At 39.4% G+C, this 21,530-nt stretch overlaps 1 long non-coding RNA gene across 2 annotated transcripts in view; it reads left to right on the top strand.

Annotated features, from left to right (window-relative positions):
• LOC127443808 (uncharacterized) overlaps nucleotides 1-14,002 on the top strand; it is a 45,013-nt gene extending 31,011 nt beyond the window's left edge. For both annotated transcript variants that reach the window (XR_007897706.1, XR_007897707.1), the window contains one exon: nucleotides 12,528-14,002. This is a non-coding gene — a long non-coding RNA (uncharacterized LOC127443808). The remainder of the gene's footprint in view (nucleotides 1-12,527) is intronic.
• The last annotated feature ends 7,528 nt before the right edge of the window (nucleotides 14,003-21,530 follow it).

Below are 21,530 nucleotides of genomic sequence, written 5' to 3'. Positions count from 1 at the left end.
TTTTGTTTGTTTTTCTTTGTATATTGGCCTTCTACAAATATTGGCCATATTTTTGGGGGATGGCAATTTATGATTTGGCCTTTTGTTGTACCACCTGGGTAATTATTGTGGTTATCAGCACATTTTAAAGTACCTTGCAAAATATTGCAGTTCAGATAGGGTGGTACATTAACATTATTCCTTTCTCACATGTACGCAGTTATGAACTGTTTAATATACAGTCTCCAAAATGACATTCCTTAATGTATAAAACATTGTCGCTGTATTTTTTTACAGTTCATTTCTTGCACCTGTAACTGCCAGCTTTTTATTTAAATACAGAGTCAATACATGTTTAATTGTCAAGATATGCATTGAATATTGTCATTCCTACATATATATATATATATATATGCTTCCGCGTGTGAGACCGTCAATCCGCGCATCTTATCACGTGGCTTGTTGAGCGCGTTACCGCGGAGACCTAGTGCGTGTGGAGGATTCACGCTATTCTCCACAACATCCACGCACAACTCATCACACGCCCCACCGAGAGCGAGAACCACTTTATAGCAACCACGAGGAGGTTGCCCCATGTGACTCTACCCTCCCTAGCAACCGGGCCAATTTGGTTGCTTGGGAGACCTGGCTGGAGTCAGCACACCCTGGATTCGAACTCGCGACTGCAGGGGTGGTAGTCAGCGTCTTTACTCGCTGAGTTACCCAGGCCCCCTACATTTATATTTAAGATATATTTACAGTGTTTGAATGTACAAGCAAATGGAAAATGAGTTGTTAAAGAAACAGCATCTGCTTCTGTTGAAATATCCTTTTTTTTTTTTTTTTTTTACCTCATCCTGATCAGAAAGATGAGTGTTGGGAGGGGCGTGTTTTCTGTAAACATGTCTTAACAGTTAAGACGTAACTAATACACTCTGCTCTTTATGAAGAGACAGTCAAATTTGTATTCAATCAAAAAATACAATCACATGTGGCCTATTTAGTGACTCATCACCAGCTGTAGATCCTTTAATCATCCAAAAATGTTGACTATGACTCTCTTCATCAAGCTGAGAAGTCTGTCCATTAGGGTGTCAGATTTTTTTGGAAAAAAAAGAGCCATGTGTATAAGTGACTCAGGAATGTGTTGGCGTAGAAAAAAAAAAAAAAGAAGGTCTGATTGGATCCCAATGTGTAAATGGTCTCCAATCAATTCATATGGGAGGCCTGCCAATGACTGTAAAGCAGGGAACAACATGTGTGTTTACTCAAGACACTGTGGTGTGTGGTAATTTTGTGGAGATGTTTTTCCTGATTTTTGGGAAGGAGGATGGAACATCTGACAGGTCAATAGGGATTTAAAGCATGTGGGTTTTTGTGTGTTTCTATGCATCTCACATGGTTTAAACTAAGCTATCACTGTTGTGCGTTTGTCTTCATTTTGTTTGTGTTAAGTGGGGAAGGAACAGAAATGGGGGAAGACATTATGGTAGAATTTGTATTTGAGTAAAAGGAAAAGTTGACCCAGAAATTTGAATTCTGTCATCATTTATTCACCCTCATGATGTTTGAAACCCGTATTCTGTTGTTGTTTTTCTTCTGTTGAAATGCAAAAGAACATTTTAGAGGAAACACAGCTCTTTTCCATACAACAATAGTTCGACTAAAAACATAAAACAAGGATTCAATAATGATGGGGATAAAATATACTTTATTAAACGTAAAAAATAATATGCTTAAATATGCAATATAACAATTACAAGAAGTCAATTTCAGAAGTCATAAATATTAGTAAACATGTCACAGTAACTTCCCCCGACAACGTAGATACAGCGCGATCGGTTAACACACGAGTAATGTTCAATTCATACAAGCATGACAAGCAATATAAGCTTCAACAACCCAACCAGACAACATATCCATGCATTATAGCCGGTAAACTACTTCGCCAAACAGATAACAGATAAACATCCATCAAGACTGCAACGATGATGTCCTGATCTGTGTGAGTGTTACTGAAATGAGCTCAGCAGCGTAGTTAGTTTCTCCAGCCGGAACAAGAGACAGCCGGCACTTTCCTGTGTGTGTGGACATGACATAATGACGCAAGGATGAATGTCATAAGCCAGCGATATTGCACCAAATTGAACCCGACAGCTCAAAATACAAATCATTTTTATAAGCTTACTGTAGTGAATTGGGGTAAGGTAAGGACATTGTTTTGAACTGATTGTTTATACTCAATCAATAATGGCAATTTGTACATTTTGAACCAAAAAATCTTACATAGTGCAGCTTTAATTTAATCAGTAATCTGTAATCTGATTACTCAAATTTAAAATGTAATGTGTTACACTACTTTTAAAGTAAAAGTAATTATATTACATTAACTATTTTGTAATCAGATTACACCCAACACTGATAGTGACCATGTAAAGGACAAAAGATTTTATCTCATTTGTGATCACTTTTTTCAAATGCACTGCATCACGATCATCACATGACATGTGAGAACCAATGCCACTTGCCGTTGCATCCAAGGAATTTTTTTTTAATTAAACACAAGTGCAAGTAAGATTTGAGAGCTTGATTTTTGAAGTGAAGTTTCTTAAAAATCTCCTTTTGATTTCCACAGAAAACAACAACAGAATACAGATTTTGAATCACATGACGGAGAGTAAATACTGACTACGTTTACATGGACATCAGAAAAGTGGCTTATTGCGAGAAAGCTGTTTTTTTTGCGAGAAAGTGGCATTTCCATTGACATGCAGTGTATCTTTACTCTCTACTCCCATATACATGCAGCTCAGTCAGTAAGCAGCTTTCTTCACAGCAACGTAATTTCCACGCGACACTTGTGTAAATAAAAAACATGGTATCCGAGGAAGATTTCACTATTTTATTCTCCATTGCTTGGCTTTATTTCCAGATATTCCAGAGTTGTTCCTGTGTTTGTAACCTTAACTTTCTATCACGACCTGCAGTGGAATTGCACTTCATTAATGGGGTTTCCCTCTTACATAAAACTCTGGGATTCCCCCAGTGTACAAGCGCATATACACGAATGTGAGGGACAGTCAATATTTTTCATTGGTAGTACAAATGGGTATAGTTTACAGTGTATGTGCTTTTCCCTCTGTACTGCAAGAAATGTTGAATTCTTTCTGCCGTGTTGACTTTTTGTTGGGCTTCATCCTATGATGTTTGTTATTTGGTGTGTCCCACACACATGCACACACTTCAGACATCCATCAGAACGTAGCTTATGTGTTTACGTGGCCACATTAAGCCACGTTCTCGAGGAGAAACCTCGAACCACTTTCTCTAAATCCCTTTATCCCAACGATACGAAACATTGTAAGGAAATCGCCGTTCTCATTTACATAACGTTTCAGAACGGCGCTTTATGCAAAAACCCTGGAATAAACCATTGCAACCAAGTGCATGTAAACATGATCAATGTTAGAATTTTTATATTTGGGTGAACTGTTACTTTAATAAACAAGGGTTAGGACCTGACCTCTACAGATGCAGATATGTTAAAGTAGAGGAAGACTCATCTCTCCACAGTATATCCTGGAGACTAGAAGACAACCTGACAGTGACAATGAGTAATTGTTTTGAGCACACCCATGCTATGTCTATGGCCAACAATGTGCCTACAGCATCTGACAAGAGCTGGCAACATGCCTTATCCAGAATGACAGACAGCGAAGAAAAAACCTTCGACTTTTCACTACGTCAGTCTGCATTTCACCACCACCTCGCTAATGAAGGGTACACAGCAATTCTGAAAGCACACTGGGTGCTGTTTACAACCTCTAAAATGGTAATTTCTTCCATCATTTCATTTACACTTGTAATTACTTCTAACCAGTTGGATACTATTGTCTTGTCAGGGCTTGCGATTTTAGTCTCTGAGAAGCCTGTGGTGGAAAATTGTTGCAGATCTTATTTTCCCAAACTTGAGGATGTTTTTTTTTTAGTTTCTTTCCACCAGTTGCATCTACTTTAAATCCACATCACCACGTTCAGCCTACTGTACATGAAACAGGACATTTGTTAGGGGTTGTTTACACTGCACTCTTTCTTTCATTCTTTCTTTCTCTCTTTGATTTTAAAGATAAGAATCACGAAATATCTACTCATGTCGAAATGGGAGACATATGAAGGTTTGGCACGCTTGGCATGAGCTTGCGCGGGAAGCATGCGGCTGCAGTTCAAACGCTCGAGACATGAGAACGCATCTTAAGTCGGCGATGTTGTGACTCAGTTGTTTTTGCCCGTCTCAATGGTTTTGCCAGGAAGTGAGGCGTGTTTTATGCAATTTTTTGCATTGATGAAGAGCTGAGCTGGGTTAGTCGGTTTGGTAGATGTTTGTTTGTCTGTGTTATGTGTGTTTAGACACTCTGGGCGCGTGCAGATCCTCGCCTAATTATCACTCCTGGCCTGAAGAGAGTTGGACTGGGTGTGCAGACAGTGTCCCTTTGTTCATCAGCATCTCTTGGGACCTTTGTGCTAAGTAATATTTTAGCAAGATGAAAAAACAAGAGTGCACTCTAGACTCAAGATTAAGGTTTCCACATCCATGAATTTAAACAGCGGTTACTGTAGATCCACATTTGCTCTAACAAATTATTGGTTTTGTATTATAGATTGGCATATTGAGTTCACTGGCAGGTGCGTCCTTACCTTAGTGACTAACATGTTAATTTAGTTACAACTTACTATAGGGCTTAAGAGTATTCCGCTATTATGTGCAGGGTCCGGAAGTAAAAATCCCATTAATTGTTCCTAGAGGCATTGATTTTTAATGATAATTTATAAACATTTAATGTAGTGATGGAGCTAGGGGGCCCCATTAGCCACCCCAATCGCAATTGCCGTTTTGGTCATTTTTTTGTCTTGGGCACAATTTTGTTTTTTAGAGGAGGAACCGTCTCTGTACAACCGCAACATACAGGAGATTTAACATGTGCGCACACCAAGGTCTTTGCACTTCTCTGTCCCGTGTGTCACTGTATCCACTCCCTTCCGTTTTTGTATCCACGCGCCTCCGCTTTCTACACCAACAAGCCTCCCCCCCCCCCCCCCACTGTCCGACGATACGAAAATGCTGCGTGAAAATTTCTGTGCCACCACAGACTGATCGCTGGCCCCTGCCCGGCCACCCCTGTGAAAAACTCCTGGCTCCGCCCCTGCTTTAAAGACAGAACTACTGTGAGCCCTGAGGTTGTTAATCGATGGTATATGCTTTTGTTGTAGCCATCAGTCCATGTTATTTCAACTTAATTTTTTCAAAAATCACATTTAATAGCGTAATTTGTGGTGAATAACTACACTACCCATGATCCTGCAGAGAAAGATCCACCAGTCTTATAATCGCGGCAAACAAAGTGCACCAACAGAGCTGTGCAGCGACCGCCAACTCCCATGAAGCACTGCGAATGACACAATTGAGGTCTCCCTACACTCTCAGAAATATAGTGTCTCTAAACTTATAATCAACAACTTTAAATCAATAGTTTAAAATATTTCCGTCGTTTGAAGTAAATCACGCAATTCGCAGTGCTTCATGTGATTGTATGTCTCTCATTAAACATGGTAAGTACACAGTCTTGTAGCTTGTTCTTTTTATCCAGTGGTATTCATATAATTATTTATTTGCTTCAAATAAATTGTGATAATATTGTGATTCACCTCGGAGCTGCTTGGTTTGGTTCATTGCTTAAAACTCTTAAGAAGGATTTTATGAAATCCCTATGGAAGAAATCAATGGGAAAAATGCTTTTGAAACCAAGAAAGCTGAGAAAGTGGGAGGGCACTGTTGCTCTTTATAACAGCAAATGTTTCCACAGAAAATCCAGTAAATGGACAATCCTATGCAGTTCTGTTTTTTGCACAAAAAACCATTGTAAACAAATGGTCCAGATAGCAATTATGCATAAAATTCCATAGTAGTATTAAGAACAAATGTTCTCTTTATAGTAACAAGAACTTCTACATTAAATTGTTCAATCATCCTTTAAAATAGAGTTTGTTTGACAAAAATGACTTTTTATATTTAGTTCCCATTAATCGTAAGTTTCTATTGTCCCCATATACTTTGCTGTATTGTTTTATTTGCACTGTCTTTGGAGGATCTAGTTGGTAAATTCCACCCTCGGTACACCTTGAGATGGAATGGAAACATGTCTATTTTCGTGCACTCTGTAATGTCTCACCCATGTTCGTTCATGTAAGTTATTCTCCCACCTTCCTAGGGCGTGAGTGTAGGTGCAACTCTTCAGCGATCCCACCCACACCACACTGTTTATCTGACCGAAATAGCCACTCTAGACTGGAAAAACCCCATGCAAGACACAACATAAATTTTTCTCTGGAGGAGGACAGAAATCTGCACTGTCTGGCCCGACGGGAGATTTGTGAAATCCAAATATTACGAAGGGTAACTAGGGGTCATGTCTAGAAATGCCTAAAGATGATGCAGAGGTCAGAGAAGCCATTTGGAAATATTCTCGCTGAAAATGTAATTACCTTCGTAATTACTTATCCAACATCAGCTGTACAGTGCGGTTATTACTGAACATACCATTTACAGTAGAAGTTAAAGGAGTAGCCTGCAAAGAGTCACTGTTGTTGTCTAACGGTCCCCTGGCCTCAAGAAGCGCACTAGCGATTGACGTTAGGGGCTGTAGCCTTTAGTCTCCTTGTTAGCGTGCCCACCTCCCATGCCAGAGGCGCTGATTCGAATCGGGTCAAGCAAGACCGGTGATAGTTGCAAAGGTGGAGATTATTATTATCTATAATTAACCTTTGTCATTATAATCACAACACTGCCCCAGAAATGATGTCATCCACAGAATAAATATTCCCCACACCTTTTCACTAACATAGCAAACATTCCTCCATAAACTAACACTTCTATGTGCAATAGCACAAGAATGGTGTGAGTATAGACCTTAATCGGGATAATCGCCAAATTTAATTTTCACAATTAATAATGATTCAATGGATGTTCAATGGATTTTACTATCCCAGTTTTCTAGTTCATGTCTAATTATTTCAACCTATTTTTGTTTTGGGATTGTTTTCTCAACCGATTACGTATTTTGAATGTTTCGTTAGGTGAACGAGCAACATGAAGAAATAAAACAGTGTCTACCCTGAATAAGATCAATTGTGCTCTTATTCAGACTGATCTCACAAGTGAAATCGGAAACAGTATGCTGACTTTTCTTTAGCTGAAATCAGTCTACTTACCGAAATGCGAAACACTGCTCCCAGCGGACAAAGCGGAAAGTGTTGTTGGGCGTATGGGCACGTGTTAGCTCCATTTTTTTGGTATTTTAAAAACTGTACCTCCAAACCCCAAAACTAAACCTAACCATCTTTGGAGTAAAACAGTTATGTTAGAGGGCAATATGTGCTCGATACTGATTATGCCAACGGTCTTCTACGCTGCTGACGCAACGCACTTATATATATAATACAGCATTTATATTCGATGGTGAATTGACTTCATAGGCAACGGTCAACATTGTTCAGATTAAGATTTTTTTATTATTATTATTGATTAAATTAATTCAAACACACTGTGTATTTATATGGTTTGGCTTTTATGAAAACATTGAAATTTTAATTTCTCAAACATGCTGGATTTATACCATGTGAGCTAAGACAAGTGTGAGTGTTTATTTGTGTATGGTTTCATGCATGTGTGTATTCCTTTCAGTGTGTGTTTGTGCATATTTCTACATATGTGTGTGTAGTGCACTTATAATGAGGTCACCATTCTACCGACTCAGGAATTAAAAAATGACACACCCTATTACTGACAAAACAATGATCTTTCAGCTTTTAATATCACACACACACACACACACACACACACACACACACACACACACACACACACACACACACACACACACACACACAGACTTGTTTTTATATCATTGTGAGGACACTCCATAGACTTCCATGAATTGTTTGGATTTTATACAGATCTAACAATAATTTCTATCCCCTAACCCTACCCCTAAACCTAACCCTCACAGAAACCTTTTTGCATTTTTACATTTTCAAAAAAACATCGTTTAGTATGTTTAATAAGCCATTACCCTCGTGGGGACCGCTGACTGGTCCCTGAAATGTAGGTGATCTCAGGTTTTACTATCCTTGTGGGGACATTTGGTCCCCACACTGTAGTATAAACACACACACACACACATACACACACAGCCTATTTTTAATTTTTTTCCTGTTGTGTGATAAATCAACGTTTTAAACTTCAAATATTCCATGTACCATAGTCTCTCAAATCATATCATCATAGGTCATAATAACTGAAAACATACTTTTTTTTTTAATTATAAATTTGCAGTTTAAAATAGTTTTAAATAGAGTCTAGCATATCACAATGCTGTCACTGCTTGAAATGTATTCACATTTTTAATTCAGTTATTAATGATTCAGTATAAAAAGTATACAATCTCCATTTGTTTTCAGTGCCATTACATGTTGTGGCTCATTGGCTGGCATTGTTTTAGTTTGTGAGGTAAATTTGACTCGTGTTGGCATCCATGTGCATCTTCTGTCAAGCTCTCAGACATGCATCAGTCATATCTCCACCAATGACAGCTCAGTGTGACACAAGAGGTGCAACCGAGCCATGATTTGCCAAGTCACATGTCAGACTCGAGCTCTGCAGCTCAAGTCAAGTCACAAGTGATCTAATTTTGATTTGCCTTGACTTTACTGGGTTAGTTTGAAAAGAGCAGGCACTGTACGTGCCAGTAAGAACATGGTCTTAACAACCATGGTAAGCGATACATGCCGTGTTACATGCAACAGTGATTAAATGCTTAACACTTAATCTTTAATGGGTAGGTGAAACAAAAGAGTTGTTTTTTTGGTTTAAGCCTCACCTGCAAATTAGCATTGTGCAAATGATATCGTGGCACTCAACAAAATCCAACATTTAACGATCAGACCTTAACTGCATATTCTGTGTTTGCATCATTTTAGAGAAGAACAGGCATTCATTGTCTAGATGAAGAAAGGAAAAGTGAGGGACAACAAAGAGAGAGAGATTTCAGACAGACGTATTCTGATAATGACATACAGTTACAGTGATGGTGCCAGACAGCTTGCACAAACTAACTAACAACTGCTGAATCAGTTATAATGTCACTTTAACCAGGAGAGGGAGGGACACAAACACACCACACCACACACAATCACATGTACTGTACACACACATAGAGACATATATAGATTTAGTATAGATGGATACATTTATCTTAACCTTTACTTCAGACTCTATTTTAACTAAGTATACAATATATAAACTAATAGGCAAATATAGAGTAACTAATTATTTATATATGATGAGCATTACATTATGATGTAAATAAAAGTTCAGCCTCCGGTTTGAGTTCTATTGGAGTTAATATTGCGAAATTAACCGTCTGATTGCTCATTATCCAGCTTATTACTATTTCCCAAATGAATCAATAAATGGACATAAAATATTGATTTGAGTTGGAATAACTCTAGTAGCTTGTAAAGATTGTATAGCAACACAAGAAGTAGGAAGGATGATTCACAATACCCGGATGTCTGGTGAAATGTCACTAATGCAGTCATAATTCAGAAATATCAGAACGCTGGAGCTTGTGATTGACCAATGAGAATCGAGGATTGGAAAAGAACTATTCATATTATTCATAAATTATACAAATGGTGAATCTTCACAGTATATTGTGCAATATATATTCTTACAGAAAAGGTTTGTGTATGTGGATTAAGCAGGAAATGGTTGGTTTTGGGTGTGTCTGGCAGGTTTATTGTTCATACCTGTGTAGGTGGGATGTTTTTATTTGTTACCACTGCAGTTTGCCTGGTTCAATTAGAAATATCAGAATTGAGAAGGATGAGAAAATATCTGATTTTAATGAATTCCAAGCATTTCCTTCCATAAACCGTCCCTCCCAGAAATCTCCCACTTCTCAAGAACATCACTAAGGCTGTGTTGCAAAACCTAGTGATCTGCTTACACAGGCACCTTTTAAAGTCATCATAAGCATAATCCCGACACCAAAGCTGTTCCAGAATGTGGAAAGCATACACTATAAAAGATCTTGTTGTTTCAACTTACTTTTTTAAGTTATTTGTGGAGCCTTAACATTTTAAGTTGTGTTAACTTAAAATGTTGTTTAAACAAAATTAAGTTGACTTAAATATAATTTGTTTTGCCTTGACTTTCTCAGTTCAATCAACTTCTAATTCAATTCAAACTGAACATATAAGTTTAATTACTTACATTATCATTTATTGATCACTGTAGAAGTAGGTAAATGAAACTGCCATTTGAAGGTAAATGGCCAGTTTTTTTTTTATTTTTATTTTTATTTTATTTTTTATCAGAGACCAACGTCTGATCCATTTATCATATTCAGTCTTAAAGGGATAGTTCACCCAAAAAATGAAAATTCTTTCATTTACCCACCCTCATGCCATCCCAGATGTGTATGACTTTCTTTCCTCTGTAGAACACAAACAAAGATTTTTAGAAGAATATCTCAGCTCTGTAGGTCCATACAATGCAAGTAAATGGTGATCAGAACTTTGAAGGTCCAAAAAAAGCACAAAGACATAAACTGTGCAAAGTGTTATTGTATCATGTCATTAATGTGAAGCGTTCTTGAGCTCTGGAAAGGCACTATACAAATTAAACATATTATTATTATTATTATTATTATTATTATTATTATTATTATAAAAGTAATCCATACGACTCCAGTGGTTAAATCCATGACTTCTGAATAGGTGTGGGTGAGAAACAAATCAATATTTAAGTCAATTTTTACTATAAATTCTCCTCCCTGCCCAGTAGGTGGCGATATACAGAAAGAATGCAAATCGCCCAAAACAAAAGAAGAAGAATGTGAAAGTGGATATTTCATAGTAAAAAAAAAAACGTAAATATTGATCTGTTTCTCACCCACACCTATCATATCACTTCTGAACATATTGATTTAACCACTGGAGTCGTATGGATTACTTTTATGCTGCATTTATGTGCTTTTTGGACTTTCAAAGTTCTGGTCACCATTCACTTGCATTGTATGGACCTACAGAGCTGAAATATTCTTCTAAAAATCTTCATTTGTGTTCTGCAGAAGAAAGAAAGTCACACACATCTGGGATGGCATGAGGGTGAGTAAATGATGAGAGAACCCATGTGTGTCTCCTTCCTCAACACTTTACATGCAAATCACAATGATGGTGACAATCATCAAACACATCACTGAATAATAAGATGAGCTTTGAATTTTTGCAACATGACAAGTAACTTAAAGTGACAAACACAACACGCAAAAGCATAAATAAATGCAGCAAACAGTAAAAAAAAAAAAAAAAAGTTAGACTGTAACACTGCAATTTGCATAATTTATTCATGCTGTAGTGCATGCTGGGAAATTGAATACTTGAAGTTGATGTGCGTAAGTTCTCTTGACTTATATTTTTCTTGAATATTTTTTCTCAGTTCAATAACTGATCACAAGATACAAAAACCAAAACAAAAACTTCATTATAATAACTGAGTTATCTCAACAAGGTCAGTCCAGGGCAGTTATTCTAACACTTCATTTTAAGTTATAATAATTAAAAGGCAATACATTTTTTTACAATGTATATGCTGCCTTCTAAGATCTTCTTTAGTCCAAATACAATTATTAGACTCATTAGTTATATTATATGTCTCATAGACTATTAAGAGCTTTAAACTCTCTAAAACTGCTAATTCTACAGTTGCATGGTGGGTGATTAAGCACTGCCCTTTTGGATGCCAAGGTGGAGTGGCACATTTTCCTCGGGCCTGTGAGACGAGGTCATGCAGTATTGCTTCAGGTACGCCGTGGGCATGTACAAAGCATGTGTTTGAGGAGGATACTTGGGCGCAGCTGGCAGCCATTGCTGTCAGTTCACATCACCATACCTCTATGGACACATGGGACAGGGGGACACTGACCCTGCGGATACTCAGCTGCAGTGAGAGGCCTCTGGGGCTCATGGTGGCCCCTGTCCCCCTGCAGAAGACTTGAAGCAGGATGACTCGGAAACATGGGGGGCTATGGAGATATCACTTGGATATTGATTTGCACAAACATTTGCGTCCTGCACTAGTTGGAAAATTTTTCGTGCTGTTTTCAGGGTCTTAGAGTCAGTGGCTGTCGTCACTTTACGTTCCAGATGGGTTTACCAAAAAAGCATGCAACCTAATTTCTATTGTACGTTGAAAGGCTTTTGTTGTAGCACAATGTACATATATTTGCTAGATTAAAAACATATCATAAAATAAATAAAAATGCATAAAATACATTATAATAACTCAAAAATCAAAGATACAGTTAATAATGGCTAATTGGTCTAGACTCTACAGTTTGTCTTTGTTTTCCATTTGTAAGCATTGCATGTAAAATGCAAGTTATAGCTGGCTAAAGTTTCAAAACCATTAACAATTTTTTTTTTTTCAGAGGAAATGATACGACAAAATCCAGAGTGATTCATCATGATGTGACCTGTCTTCATCCCTCAAAACTCTCAGCTAAGAAAATAACTCAATAAGACTATTCATCCAGCCTTGATACTATAAATGGAAGTCCAAACAGACACGTTGGAGGAGCATGTTCATGCACATTTAATCCTGTCAATCACAATGCTTTTAAAGTTGTTCTTCAACAATTTTTTAATATGTTCCTTTAGGTTCACTTATAATATTAGTTATGTTTTTTGCACAAAAAAACAGTCATATAAACATGATCATTTCCACCCTCATTCTGACCCTCTGTCAGAAAACGCTGTTTTGGTGCTACTTCCCCTTTAAGACTTGACAGTAAACGCCCACTGTTATGGTTGGCTCTCCGCTCTTGACTGACCTGCTCTCGCCTCTTGGCATCTCACTGCTCACTGCTGCTGGGCGAGGCTACAAAAGTAATTCAAGTTAAAGTAAGCATTGATGTGCTGTTGAGGAGGCGGCCAGATGCAAATGTCTACCACAGTGTGACATCACAATATGGAGGAATATGGAGAAAGAGTCATTTAGGGAGACTGGTTTCAACCAGAGCGTGTGAGCGGAGCAGTAGCTACAGTGGCCCGAGCAACTGCCCCTGTGCCCACATGGACTGAGGTGCCCCTCTGGGTGAAATATAGACTATAGGCCGACATTTATTAAATTATCAAATGATTAGTTACGTACACATCTGAAATTATGTGATTGTATTGTTGTGTTTTTGTATATAAAATCTCGCTGTTTATTTTGGACTGGTTTACAACTGCTGTTAGATAATCAGGTCTACCAGACCTTCCTTATCATTTGTAATCGTCAAATATTTCTCTGTTAGCACATACAGTATGTCATTGAACATCTTCAAATAATGCCTTAAAAAAATCAATTCTAAATTACCTTTATTTACTTTAAACAAGTCATCAAACATGCCTCTACATGTGAAAAAACATATGTGCGTTGGCACGGAAACTCGCATACGCGAAAATTTGCACTTTTCAATTTAAACTGGATCCAAGTGATACAACCGACCCAGAAAAACACAATCTTTTCAACTTTAAAGTTTGTTCAAATCCTTTATGACAATAATGAAAACATGGACTGGTACCAGGAAAAATATTGCAGGTAAAAGTGAAATTCAGAATTGTTTTTCAGTTGTCTCCACAGAATGATTATACTGTAGATTTGATACATTAATAGGTTTCTGATTTAATGCTATCAGACTTTGGGTCTGTAAATTAAAATGAGCAAATTCTCATCTTAATTTTGTTTTCAGTTTTAAAGGGTTTATTAAGTTATCCAGAAAACAGCAGTGAATGTTTTTCTCTTTTTCAGTGGTGTTGCTTTATTAATATTCCCTACAATTTTACATGTACAAATCATATGCAGTCTAAAGGACTGTGTACAGTAGGAATTAACCATGGATTTAACAAATAAAAAATATTCGTCCTGCATAAAGTGAGATTTTGTCCAATATATATATATATATATATTAGATGAAATCATGTTTAATGATCCTAAAACAAATTAAAAAAAATTTAATTCACAAATTACACTGCCATCGTTTAAGAAAAGTGTTTTTTTTTCTACTTCTAATGTACAATCATTAATAGCTTTTTTTCCTCTGCGCATGAATGCAGCAAGCGATGTCGGAAGATGCTATCTGCAACCACTAATCTAGAATAATTTTTATTTACGTTTCACTTCTCGTTAAGGTGTGGATTTGGCTTTGGGAAACTGACCAGCAGTTATGAGCCACTTTATCCCAAAGCAGAAATCGAAAGCTGGTCGATTAAGTGAGATAATTCCACTATGAATTTCTCTATGCGAGAGCGGAAATCTTTACTGATCAAATGCTCAGTTGTACAATAGAGGCATGAAAGCAGAATGCTCCGCCTGCAAATTAGGACACACTGATCTGCAAGATCATACATGTTTATTGGTTTTGTGTGTGTGTTCACCCGCATTCAAGGCAAAATGCTTTGCCAATATACAGTATTATTAAGCTTACATATTCAATTGAGAGTGCTCTAACGTTCGCAACCCCGCAGAACTGACTTGCATCTAGCTGGCAGCTGCACTGACATGTTGGCAAAACAACAAGATACATTACTTATCTATTAATTTATCCTACTTTTGGCTGCACTACATCGCGTAGCACATCCTCATGCTCTCTGGCAATGTGACACGTACTCAATGTGACTCCAAAAGGAATATTTGTTCATTCTCATGGTCTCTTCACACACCCTTTCGATTTCTTCATTCTTAGCTTTGATTAATACTTAGGTTATAAGGTTTGCAACTTCACTAAAACAATGTTAGAGCTCCATAACCTCAGGCCTATTGCTTATTTAGCAGATTCCCAAACCAGCATATCATGAAGCGCATTCTGGGTTGAGTGAGCGGCACTGAGCGGCCTGAGAGAGCGGAGTGGAATCTTCAAAAAGGTGCTCTCCGGTCAGGTGGAATTATCACCGCTCCGCTCCGCTCACATGCTCTGGTTTCAATGAATGCTCTTTTTACAGTTAACTTACAATATGTTTTTATATTACAATGACCTCTTTTATGTGAAAAGATTATTCCCTCATGTCATAACCCCTTTAACATCTTTAATGAGGGAATTAACTACAATCCCATGAAGCATTGCGAGTGACATTATGGAATTAAAAACGATGTAAAAATATAACATAATGATTTAAATTAGTTCATTATAAGTATAGAAATAATATTTTATTACAAAATATTTAGATATACAAACATACAAGTAGTTTAAGAGGGTAGGGACACCAACTCGATTTCATCATTCACAGTGTGTAATCTGAGTGGCCGTTCGCCACACAGCTCTTTTGGTGTGCTTTGTTCACTGTGATTCTCTGATTGGTGGATTGTTTCTCTTTATGATCATGGGTTGAAATAACGAAGACTGATGGCTTCAACAGAAGCATATACCATTGATTAACAACCTTGAAGCTTATAGTAGGTCTATCTTTATATGTTTTGATTAAAAATACATTCATCTATAGAAATAACGAATGGGAATTTTACATTCCGAAACCAGCTTTATTGGGGGGCCAAAGCCCTCCAATCCCCCCTTTCACACCAGTAGAAATCACTCGCGAACCACTAAGCAAACCTGTTTACCTTTATCATTATTAAAGATTTAATGAACATATGTACTTGTGAAACCGGAATTATATTTTACACACTCTTGTAAAGATTTCCACACTGGAATGGCGAGTGGGAAGAGGCTTATGGTGAAGCCGGCATGTGCTGAAGCTGCCTGGAGAGTGAAAGTGTTCTACAGGTGGAGATACCAAGAACTGGCAGCAAACACACACAAACACACTCATAAATCAAACAAAGGAGGGCAGGAGAGGGGTTCTTTTCCAATGTATTTCCCTTGCCAATCTTGTTTCAGAGCCCTAATGACCTCATGTCTAGGAAAGGGTTGTTTTTTCTGTCTGTTTTTTTCTCTCTCTCTCTCTCTCTCTCTCTCTCTCTCTCTCACACACACACGCACACGCACACACACAGTGATCTAATCTTACGGTCATGTGTCATATACGGTAATATGTGGGCATGCTGGTACAGTTTCAGACAATTCATGTACGTAATATATGTTTGTGTAACTGTGCACATTTGTGTGTGTGTGTGTGTGTGTGTGTGTGTGTGTGTGTGTGTGTGTGTGTGTGTATGTGTACTCCCTCTTTGTTTGGGTTTTGAGTGTTGACTGTAAGTGGCAGTTTTATAACACCATTAACAATGTCATGCCATTGCGATGCAAAGGTCTGCAAGGTTCGAGTCCAGATGTCTGCACGTGAGCCACGAGTGTCATAGAAGCACCACAAAATTACGTTTTTCATCTCACATTTGCTTTTATGACACTATCGGTTAGGTTTAGGTTTAAGGGTTTTAGGTTAAGGGTAGGAAGGTAAGTTGTTGACTTAAAACTCGATAAAGCGTTTAACCTTAAAAACCTCATCTGTATGGGAGAACATTTAACTCGCTTTTGGCGCCACTAAGGGACATTTCACCTTGGAACTGCTGCAGTACATGTAAGGAACCACTTTTTTTAATTTAGCAAAAAGTCGCCACATTTACCATATTTTTATGAGATCAGGCTGTGCCGTATATGTACTTTTTCACACATACTTCTCCAAGATGTCTGTTTTAGATATTTCTTCTGGAAAGCATCACAATCTAATTAACATCTGTTTATCATTAAAAAGATCAGATTTACAAACATTCTAAATGATAAACGTCTCAAAGACATCTGATGAATGTCTTATTAACATCCGGAAGATACTCATTGCCACATCTCGTATTGCAGATGAGCAAACAACGTACAAAATGATGTAAACACACATCAAATAGACATCTAGGTGATGAACATGTGCTATCAGGGTAACTAGCTTAACCAGAAAGACTTCCTTGGTCAGTCAGCTGCACCAGAAAGATCATACTGGTTCTTGCTGGTCTAAATTGGTATTGTTAGCAGGGTAGGTAACTAATTATGTCCTTTAAGATCAGAATATTAACAAGCAGGCTAGTCAAGTAGCAGATTAGCATGCTAGCTACTTGTACACTGGCCATAGTGTGGGTTACTGTTTACACTTGAGAGGTTTTGTAACACCAAACGTCTCTAATCTTGCTCTAAAATAAATCCTTGAAAGATGCTACAAACATCAGTTTTGGAACTGTTTTTGCATTATATGGGGTTGTTGTTGCTTTATCATCAGTTTCAAAATGTACCATCCAAACAGCTTGAGATTCCAGAAATCTTAGTTTTGCAACGTTGTTGTCTGGGAAACAGGATTATGGTGGAGGGGTCAAGGTCCAGGCATCCTGAGGGAGTAAGGGACACTCTTTTGTCAGTTCTCCACCTCAAAACCACAGTGACCATTACAGGTAATTTTACACAATTCTGCTTCGCCACATATTGGCTCTAAAAGAAATAGAGAGAAGTACCACTTTTATATTCAGGAAGGAAGCACATCTGTGGAACTGTAACAGAGACAGAAAAGCGGAATCTATCAGGAACACTTAAATATAGATGCTATTTGTTCCTAAAAAATGCACACATACGTCCATGCCACCCATGCCAGTTCTTCAAAACACCAGGCACCTAGAAATTGCACTATGAACTACTATGATTACATCAGAATACAGAATAAAGACAATTACATATATTATGATCTCTATCTAAAGCTAATTAGACAATAAAAATATCAATGTTACATTATTACATTAATACTTCCAAAGGCTGTTGAGCGCGTTTCTGCAGAGACCTAGCGCGTGTGGAGGCTTCACGCTATTCTCCGCGGCATCCATGCACAACTGACCACGTGACCCACCGAGAACGAGAACCACATTATAGCGACCACGAGGAGGTTACCCCATGTGACTCTACCCTCCCTAGCAACCGGGCCAATTTAGTTGCTTAGGAGACCTGGCTGGAGTCACTCAGCACGCCCTGGATTCGAACTCGCTGAGCTACCCAGGCCCCTATATAAGGTAATTTTTGTTAGTTATCAATGTATTATTGCATGTAAATGTGCTCACCGTGAATGCAAAATCTGGGTGCTTTTTCACCCAGTTCACTTTTTGGCTTATTTAAGTTCAGTTCAACATTTAAATATGAGGACGCTCGGTGAAACCTGTACTAATGTACATTATAATGTGTTATCAATGACTTTATGCCTCATTCTATCTGTTTGTAATCTGTTTTAACCACTTGATGATTAGATAGATAATGTTTACATTCTGAATGCATGGCACTAATAACATGCTATATGCGGCCATAATATGTGCCTATTACACTCTGTTATTGTAATTTATGATGACACTGATACTGTTGTAAAGATGAGTGTATAAAAGTGTAATGTGCAGAATTAAGACAAAACAATGGTGATAGGCTTACTTTGGGCCAGGGCTGACCCGTGGGTTTGTGGGGCCCTAGATGAAATCATGATAATGGGCCCCCCAGTGTGAAAATTATCATAACTTTAAAATATCATTGATCCACTGCAAACATTATGAGCAGATTTCTTTAAATAGAAAGCACTAAAAAAGAAGCACTATATTGTATAGCTTGGTAATAATGTGTCCAATAGCTTTCTTTGCCCAACATGAAGATGTTAGATTAAAATGTACATGCATGCATAAGTTAATATGTGTATTTTAGGTGCTGTGACAAGTCACCATTTGATCGCCTTTCAACTTTTTTCTAGAAGTACAAATAAACCAGTGTCTCGATTAATATGAGGTCATGGAAACTGCAAGTATGATAATTACTGGGTAACAGTATTAGAAAAGGTTTGTAAGTGATTTTATAACAATAAAATCATGTTTACATGCATATATTTTATGTCTTGTGGCCATACTTTTGAAACAGTGAGCATTTTAACGTTCAAAAATCACTTCCACTGCAAATGCCTCACTGTAACCCAGGTTCCCCTTATGTCACTCACTCGACGTTGTGTCGATGTAGTGACACTAGGGGTCGCCCTTGGGAGCCCCAAACACCTCAGATCTTTGAGAAAAGGCCAATGAGAATTCGCGAGTGGAATTTGCATGCCACTCCCCCGGACATATGGGTATAAAAGGAGCTGGCTCGCAACCACTCATTTATCCAAGCGGTTGTGTGTCAGCAAGCTGTCTTCCACTACCGGTCCATTCACCTCCCAAGAAGCGTTTGCTGTTGGATATACGGCGCATTCCAGCGGCTTTTCTCTCCTTCTGCACAGATCTGTGCAGATTACGCCCCTGAGTGCTTCGACAGTGCTAAGAGACTTTATATTCCTGCAATGAGTATATTTTCTCTATTAGAGCAAACACATTGACGTGAACGTCTTTTTAAAGATGCGTCTTTTTCAAGATGCCTTTCTGTCTTTGTGTGATTCCTGGATGCGGTCACTCTCTCTCCGATCCCTCCCGCCACGAGGCCCCACCCACAGGTACGTTAAACGCGATCGTCCCCTTAGTGTCCCTCGCCCGGTGCTTGGACGCGTGGCTAGCGCTTTCCAACCCGTCGTGGTGGTTGGCCAGGACCATCTGACTCGGCTACGCGATTCAATTCGCCAGGCACCCACCCTGGTTCAGCGGCGTTCGCTTAACTTCGGTGAAGGGCGAGAAAGCCCCACCTTGCGTGCGGAGATCGCGACCCTTATGCGCAAGGGCGCAATAGAGCCTGTCCCTCCAGCCAAGAAGAAGAAAGGGTTTTACAGCACTTACTTCATCGTACTGAAGAAAGGCGGTGGGTTGTGGCCAATCTTGGACCTGCAAGTTCTGAACCGGGCCTTGCACAGACTCCCGTTCAAGATGCTGATGCCTAAGCACATTTTGCCGTGTGTCTGGCATCAAGATTGGTTCACGGCAGTAGACCTGAAGGACGCGTACTTTCATGTCTTGGTTCTACCTCGACACAGACCCTTCCTATGGTTTGCTTTTGACGGCCGGACATATCAGTACAAGGTCCTCCCCTTCGGCCTGTCCCTGTCCCCTCGCATCTTCACGAAAGTCATAGAGGCAGCTCTTGCCCCGTTAAGGGAAGATGGCGTCCGCATACTCAACTACCTCAACGACTGGCTGATTCTAGCTCACTCTCGAGAGTTACTGTGCGCACACAGGGACCTCGTTCTCAGGCACCTCAGCCAGTTAGGGCTTCAGGTCAACTGGGAAAAGAGCAATCTCTCCCCAGTTCAGAGCATCTCTTTTCTCGGCATGGAGTTAGACTCAGTCTCGATGATAGTGCACCTCACAAGCGAGCACGTGCGGTCGGTGCTGAACTGCCTGAAGTCATTCAAGCAGAGAACAGCGGTTCCACTGAAACACTTTCAGAGGCTCCTGGGGCATATGGCATCCTCGGTGGCAGTCATGCCACTAGGGTTGATGCATATGAGACCGCTTCAGCACTGGCTTCAGACTTGAGTCCCAAGATGGGCGTGGCGCCGCGGCACACATCGCGTGGCCATTACGCTGATCTGCCTCTACTTGTTCAGCCCTTGGACAGACCTTGCATTTCTACAGGCAGGAGTTCTCCTACAGCAAGTGTCCAGGCACGTTGTCATTACGACAGACGCCTCCAAGCAAAGCTGGGGTGCTGTGTGTTTGTAGAGCTCCTCCCCTTTCAGGCAGGACCTACCGCTGAGCCTCTTCCATGTGCGGCTCTGAGCCCACATGACGTGCTTGCCACATGTTACCTCCCCTCCGGGCAGGATGTGGTCTCTGTGGGGTCTTTTCCCCCTGAAAGAATAGGATAGGAAAAGAACACCTTCCCCGGTGCATATATTGAGCATTAAAATGGCCCCAGCCGAATAACCGAACACTCTGTGGAGAGACAACATAGAGAGAAAAGGCCGCGGCTGGCGCTGCTCCCATACTAGATACATCTCCCCCCCAGGAATGTGGGGAACTATACAACGTTTTTTGGGGCGTTGGGGGAGCTTCTATGCATGCATCAGCTTGTTTGCACCTGCACTGGCAGTCCACATAACACAGTTCAGCTAGTTGTGGCATTTCGTATAGGGACCCCTAGTGTCACTACATCGACACAACGTCGAGTGAGTGACAGAAGGGTGTCCCCCCTTCCACAACGCTGTACTACCCGCTGAAATGGCCGGGACCCTGTCTCGGCTCCTCAGCACAAACCTGAATGAGTGGTTGCGAGCCTGCTCCTTTTATACCTATATGTCCGGGGGAGTGGCATGCAAATTCCACTCGCCAATTCTCACTGACCTTTTCTCAAAAATCTGAGGTGTTTGGGACTCCCAAGGGCGACCCGTAGTGTCACTACATCGACACAACTTCTCGTTCTCTCCATCAGAGAACGGAGGTTACGACAGTAACCGAGATGTTTTTGCTTTTTTTAATGAAAAGGAGGAATTAATTTTTGTGGTAATCAATATTATGCCACAAATGCTGTCGATTGAGCTGAACCTGGAATTTTCTTTTAAGCTGGTCTTTTTAGCAGGGG

This window comes from Myxocyprinus asiaticus, chromosome 7 (assembly GCF_019703515.2).
Source record: "Myxocyprinus asiaticus isolate MX2 ecotype Aquarium Trade chromosome 7, UBuf_Myxa_2, whole genome shotgun sequence".
NCBI classification, from domain to species: domain Eukaryota; kingdom Metazoa; phylum Chordata; class Actinopteri; order Cypriniformes; family Catostomidae; genus Myxocyprinus; species Myxocyprinus asiaticus.
This window is presented reverse-complemented; position numbering and strand designations above follow the sequence as displayed.